Below are 7,571 nucleotides of genomic sequence, written 5' to 3' on the forward strand. Positions count from 1 at the left end.
GTAAATGGCTGAATCTTAAAGTGCAAGAAATGTAAATTGCTTGAATTATAAAAGGAATTGGGAATTGGGATTGCAGAATTTAAACGAGAACAAGTGAATTGCAATTAAACAGAAGAGTAGAAGGTGAATTGAAGTAAAGTAGATCTAAACAGAAAAGTAGAAATGCTTGAGAAATTAAAATAGAAAGTGACAGATGCTTAATTGCAGCAATTTAAAAAAGGGTTAAAGATCTCAGGAGTGGAAGAGACTAGAAAACAAGTATAGATCTCAAATCCTTCCTTGATCCAACAAGAGCAATTACAAAAGAAGTAAAGAAAAGTAAATTGCAGAAAGTGTAGAAGAAGATGCAGTAAACAGAAATGGAAATCGAATTTGCAGAAAAATAAACAAGAGATCTCAAGGTGAGATTAAAACAGAAGTTCTTCAATTCTCCACCCAAGATCCAAAGCAAGAAAATAAAAGAGTGCTCAAGCAAGAACAAGGAAGAAGAGAGATCAATTCCCCTTCCTAATTCTCTAAGATCTAAATTCAAAAGTAAAAGCTCAAAATGAAAAATGAAAGTTCAAAGAAAAATTAAAGTAAAGTCTAGCGGTCCTAATTAAATCAAACTAGCTCCTATTTATACACTTTCTATTCTTGGATTTTAGAATTTGGATGGGCTTTTTAATTTAGTGAAGAATTGAATTAAGTTGGATTTTTTATTGAATTTCAGCCCATGTGAAAGTTGCTCCCAGGAGGATGCTCTGCTCATGTGAGGAGCAGAGCATTGGAGCCTTGTGTGGGGATCCTTTTGCGTCCAAGGCTGGGAGAAGCATCAGGGGAACGCTCCGCTCATGTGGGGAGCGGAGCATTGGGGCCTTGTGTGCATGTCTTGTGCGCACCCAACTCCCTGGCCGTGTCAAATGTTGCACGCCTTGCTTCCCTGGACCGTGTCAAGCATGCTTGTGTGTGCCAAGCTTCAGCGCTCTGCTCTCCTTGTGAGCTGAGCATTGGTGCTTCCAAGGGGAGGTCCTTGGTTCGAAACTTGAGGGAAGCATGCGCTGGTGCCATTTCCTTGGTTTCTTGTATTGCCTTTTCTCCTTGCTTCCTCATGGTGCTGTGTTCGAAACTTGGGGGATGCTTTTGGCCAATTTTTGGCTTGTTTTCGTTGTGAGTAGCGCTCCCCTTCTTCCCTTGGGTCATGGGTTCAAACCTTGGAGCAAGCATTGGCAACTTATTTCCTTTGATTTATTTTTAGTGGAAGCCCGATAATGCTCCCAAGGAGAGCTGAGCATTGTTTTTCCTTTCCTTGTTTCTTGGCTTCAAATTGTGTTCAGCTCTCAAGGGGAGCAGAGCATTGAAGCTTGCCTCCTTGGTTCATTGTTGCGCTCCCTTGGAGAGCACTGGGCTCTTGGGGAGAGCTTTGTGGCTTCCCTCCTTTCATGTGCCACACTTCTCAATTCCCTTTGCCACATTATTTTCTTCCTTGGGCCACACTTCTTAAGCCACGCTTTCTTATTTTCTTCTTTTCTTCACCTATAAGAAATCAAAACAACCAATCAAAGTATCACCAAATTCACAAGGTTTATAAATCAATAAAAATCAATTAAATTTGGCTCAATCCTCATGCTTTAGTATCGATTAAATGGTGGTTGTTTGATTCAAAGAAACTATGCATTTCCATTCCAAATTACTTACTTAGAATGCAAGAAAGTGCATAAAACCAAATGAAAACAAAGAAAAAGACTAGTGAAACTAGGCTAAGATGACTTGTCATCAATTCTCACCTTCTCAACAACAGATGGAGACTTCTAAGCAAAGCCTCCCTGACTTAGCCACCATAGTCTCCAATCTCTCTAAGACCATTCACAATTTTATGACAGAAACTAGGTCCTCCATCGGGAATCTAGAGGTACAGATTGGTCAGCTGAGTAAGAGGATCCCTGAGATCCCTTCTAACACTCTTCCAAGTAATATTGAAGTGAACCCAAGAAAAGAGTGCAAGGCCCTCAATATAGGAGCTGAGGCCGAAACAGAAGAGGAGCTTCTAGCGTTGAACGCCAACAAGGGAGTAGCTGAGTGTTAAACGCCCCTTAGGGAGCAATCATTGGCGTTGAATGCCAAAATAGGAGAGGATGGGCATTCAAAGCCTACTAAGGACCCTCCTATTGAAAAACTAAAGGAAATTAGAGCTCATAAGGAGACCATAGAGTTCCCTTTGAATGCCCTGTTATAGATTATGGAGTCTAAAGAATACTCCTCCTCTGATGAGGAAGAGGAAACTAGGGAAGAAAAATTTGCTCGGTACTTGGGAATCCTCATGAAGCTACATGCCAAATTCTATGGAACAGAGGCATTGGAGGAGGAACTTCTAGTACTTACCAAAGAGTGCAGTGTCCTGATTTAGAAGAAGCTACCTCAGAAGATGCTAGACCTCGGGAGTTTCCTAATTCCCTGTACCATAGGGATAATAACCTTTGAGAAGGATTTGTGTGATCTTAGGTCAAGCATCAACCTCATGTCTCTCTCTGTAATGAGAAGGCTGGGAATTCTAGAGGTGCAAGGTGCCAACATTTCCTTAGAAATTGCAGATAGGACCCTAAAAAGGGCATATGACATGGTAGAGGATGTCCTAGTGAAGGTTGAAAATCTTTACATTCCTGCAAAATTTATAATCCTAGAGACTAGAGAGGGCAAGGACGAGTCTATCATCCTTGGAAGGTCATTCCTAGCCACTGCCAAAGCCATGATTGATGTGAAAAAGGGAGAGTTAGTCCTGTAGTTGTATGGGGACTGTATCTTGTTCAAGATGTCCAAACCTAACTCCCCATCTGACACAAGAGGTACCACTGCGCAGCATATAGTGTTTGAACCTTATTTATGTACAGAGCTATACAGAGCCCCTAGACACCAACTCTAAGTTTGGTGTTGGGCAAGCTTCATCAAGCACTGAGAAGGCAGACATCAAGAAGAAGGTACCTAAGCGGATATTTTATACGCTTTTTGGCATTACTTTCATAGAGTTTTAGTTATGTTTTGTTGAGTTTTAATATGTTTTAGTAGGTTTTAGTGCAAAATTCATATTTTTGGATTTTACTTTGAGTTGTTGTGTTTTCTTATGATTTCAGAAAATTTCTGGCTGAAATCGAGGAGTCTTGGCAAAGTCCGAGTCAGAGGCAAGGAAAATGTAGCAGATGCTGTCAGATTCTGACCTCCATACACTCAAATGAGCATTTCTAGAGCTAAAGAAATCCAAATGACACATTCTCAATGGCACTGGAAAGATAACTTCTAGAGCTATCCAGTAATATATAATAGTCTACACTTTTCTTCGAAAGAGACTGCCCATATTGGGCGTTGAACGCCCAAAACACCCTCTTTCTGGCGTTCAACGCCCCAAGGGGACTCAAACCAGCATTGAACGCCCAATTCACCCCCTTTCTGACATTCAACGCCACCCAAGGAGTACAAGGCACCATGGAAAACCCCCTCTAATGGGTGTTCAATGCCCATTCCTCAAGTTGGACGCCAAGCTCAGTCAAAGCACTCAACCAAAGTAGGCCCAAGAGTGGATTTTTGCACCTCTAGTCTAGTCTATCATATTTTTGTACTTCTTAGTTATTAGGTTATTATATATAGGAGAAGATCACCGATATTTAAAACCTTTTTCCACCTCTATTTTTGAATACACTACTTTCTGTACAGTATGAACAACTAAACTTCCTAAGTTAAGGTTAGAAGCTCTGCTGATTCTCATGGATTAATAATATTATTGTCTCTATTTCAATACATGTCTGATTCTATTCTTTGATGCATTCTCGTTCTTCAATCTTATGAATCAGAGGTGAAACGTGACATTCATCCCTGTTCTACATGGGTTTCGTACGAGTCCTGATCCGGATAGCATTGAGCTACAGCTAGAGAATACATCGCGGATTCCAAGAGAGCACCTGGGCTGACTTTGGATATGTGAGATGAAATCTCGTTGGTCGTGGGTTGCTGAGGTCTCTGTGGCGCTAAGGCTAGAGTCAGAAAAGCAGCATTTTCTGATCTAGAAGATCCAACCTTGTCTATGGCATTTTGAGTAGGATCACAAAGGGGAGTGGATTGCTTAGAACTTCATCTTCGACTATAGTGAGAAACGATGAGTTAACTTGATGAGAGGACATGAGTTGCTCGGATATGGTGGACTGTTAAGGTTTAGAAGAGATTAACTTGATGAGAGGACATGAGTTAATCACTATTTTTACATCAATCTAGTATTTCTTCCTTTTACTATTCGTTTATGCTCTCAACAAACAACCATCTTTTCTAATCGCCTGACTAAGATTTACAAGCTAGCCATTGCTTGCTCAATCTGACAATCCTCGTGGGATTCAATCCTCGTGGGATCGACCCTCACTCACTTGAGGTATTACTTGGATGACCTGGTGCACTTGCCAGTTCAGTTGTGTGGAGTTAAATTTCGCACACCATACACGTGACCGCTATTTTTAGCAAAAAATAAATTTTGTGTTTTAAAGCCTAATTTCGAACTACTAAACCTCTATTTTTACTCTTTTAGCCCTAGATCTTCATAGAATGCCTAGTAATGAAATGAAGTTAGGAAAAGGTGGTAACTTAAGTGTGAAGCAAGTTGCGGGGTAATGAATTATGATTGTGCAGTGGTGATTTTGAGCATGAGAAGTGTTAACTGAACTAATGTAATTGCGATGATGATAATAATAAATTTCAATTGAGATAGAAATAGGTTGATAAGGATAATGACATTAAGGTATGATGGTGATTGAATTTGAATGAATTAAATGAGCTAGAGGTGACCGGGTAAGAGGTGGTGGCACTGACCACTCGCTCCGGGTATATGTTAAAGAAGTATAGAGATGTTGAGTATGAATGGACATGATGATGGTATTGGTGTGTTGGATGTGGGAAAAGTAGTAGGGAGCTTGATGAGCGGATATTTTATACACTTTTGACATCATTTTCATATAGTTTTCATTATGTTTTGTTTAAGTTTTATTATATTTTCATAGGTTTTAGTGAAAAATTCATATTTTTGGACTCTACTTTGAGTTTTTGTGTTTTATGATGATTTCAGGTATTTTCTACCTGAAATTGAGGAGTTTTGGAAAAGTCTGATTCAGAGACAGAGAAAGGACTACAGATGCTGTTAGGATCTGACCTCCATGCACTCGAAGGAACATTTCTGGAGCTACAGAAGCCCCAATAGTGCGGTCTCAATGGCTCTAAAAAGCTAACATCCAGGGATTTCTAGAAATATATATATTTGTTCATACTTTGCTTTAGAAATGAAGGCCCAAAACTGGCGTTCAATGCCAGCCACCCACCCCATTCCTGGCATCCAACGCCCAAAGGGGAGTAGCTGGCATCCAACGCCCATTCAGGAGTCCAAAACTGGTGTTGGATGCCCAAAAGGGAGCACCAGCTCGTGGCTTCACTCAAGTTCAGCCCAAACACTCACCAAGTGGGCCCGAAAAGTGGATTTTTGCACTACAAGACTAGTTTATCTTATTTCTGTAATTCTTAGTTACCAGATTAGTATATATAAGAGGAGATCACCCTTGTTTAGGATCTTCTTCTTCTTCCCCTACTTTACATTCGAACATCATATTGTACAGTATGAGTCACCAACCTCCTAGGTTAAGGTTAGGAGCTCTGCTGATTCTTATGGATTAATAATATCACTATTCCACTTCAATCTATCTTGATTCTATTCTAAGATGTATCTTCGTTCTTCATCCTAATGGATTGGGAGTGAACTTGACCTTCATCCCTATTCACATGGGTTCTTACGAGTCCTTGATGGGATAGTATTGAACCACAAGCTTGAATATACATCTCTTAGATAGCTAATCCACGTCTTCGTTGGGTACTTAGAGACATCAGTGTAGCCGAGGTGCGGGGCGATTAGGGCCTTTGTGGTATAGGCTAGAACCGAAGGAGCAGCGTTCTCTGATACGGAAGATCTGACCTTATCTGTGGCGTTTTGAGGTGGATCACCAAGGGAATGGACTGCTAAAGCTTTATCCCTGTTCAGATTAGATGACCGCTGACCCGGCGTTTGATCTGAAGCAGAGGAGATTAATGACCGCTGACCTGGCGTTAATCATTTACAGCCTGCCATGAAAAGAATCAATCAGAAGTTGGAGTAGATGGAGAGAAAAGTTTATCCAGAAGGAAGAAGCATCTCTGAAGCCTCAACCGCTCTCATACCATTGATTTCACACCTATCTAGTAACGTTTTATTTATTTAATTGTTATATGCATTTTTTCACAACAACAATCATCTTTTCTATCCGCCTGACTAAGATCTACAAGGTATCCATTGCTTGCTCAGACCAACAATCCTCGTGGGATCGATCCTCATTCACTTGGGGTATTACTTGGATGACTCGGTGCACTTGCCGGTCTATTTGTGCGAAACTTGCGGAGTCAGTTTCGCACACCAAGTTTTTGGCATCGTTGCCGGAAATTGTTCGGATTTGACAAACTACCGGATTATCTTGTTGCTTAGATTAGGTACTTTTTTTTTGTTTGTATCTTTGTTTTCTTTTTCAAAAACTTTTTCAAAATCCATCTTTTCTTTGTCTTTTGTTTGAGTTTAGTGTCAATTGTTAAGTTTGGTGTCCTTTGTGTGTTCTTTATTTCCTTTAATTTTCGAAAACTGTTCTTTAGTGTTCTTCTTGGTATTCAAGTTGTTCTTGTTTCTTTTCTTGTTTTGATCTTAAAATTTTTAAGTTTGGTGTCTTTTGGTGTTTTTCTCTTTTCTTCATTAATTAAAAAAAATCAAAAAAAATATATTTTCTATCTTTATTCAAAAATTTCAAAAATCTTCCCTCCTTTTTTATTTTTTATTTAAAAATTTTTTGTGTTTTCTTGTTAGTAAAGTCAAATTTCAAATCTTATCTTTCTTTTAAATTTTAAAATTCAAAAATTTTCAAATCTTTATATTATCTTTGGTTTATCTCTCTTTAAATTTCAAATTATTATCTTATCTTATCTTAATTTTAAATTTCAAATTTAAATCTTTTTCAAAAATCAAATTTCAAATCTTCACTATATCTTATCTTTTCAAATCTTTTTTCAAATCTTATCTTATTTCAAATTCAAATTCAAAATTTAAAATTCAAATTTCAAAATCTTATCTTATGCTAATTCAAATTCAATTTTTAAAATTCAAAATTTAAATTCAAATTTCAAATTTCAAAATTAAATCTTTTTCAAATCTCCTATCTTATCTTATTTTCAAATCTTTCTTAATTAGTTATTTGTTTCCTCTTTCTTCTTTTTCAAAACGTCCTAACTAATTCCTCTCTCTTCTATTTTTCGAAAACTTCTCTTCTCTTTCTCTCTATTATTTTTCCAAAATCACATTCAAGTTTTCAAATCTTGTTAATTTAATTAATAAATAAAATAAGAACAAAAATATTTTAATTCTAGTTTCTCTTTTTACTTCAAAATTTCAAATTCTCTACCCACCTTTATTTGAATTTTTCTTCTTTTCTCTCTATCTTTATTCTTCTTTCTTCTTCACATCTCACAGGGAGTTCTCTATTCTTTGACATAGAGCC

Source organism: Arachis ipaensis, chromosome B09 (assembly GCF_000816755.2).
Source record: "Arachis ipaensis cultivar K30076 chromosome B09, Araip1.1, whole genome shotgun sequence".
In the NCBI taxonomy this organism is placed as follows: domain Eukaryota; kingdom Viridiplantae; phylum Streptophyta; class Magnoliopsida; order Fabales; family Fabaceae; genus Arachis; species Arachis ipaensis.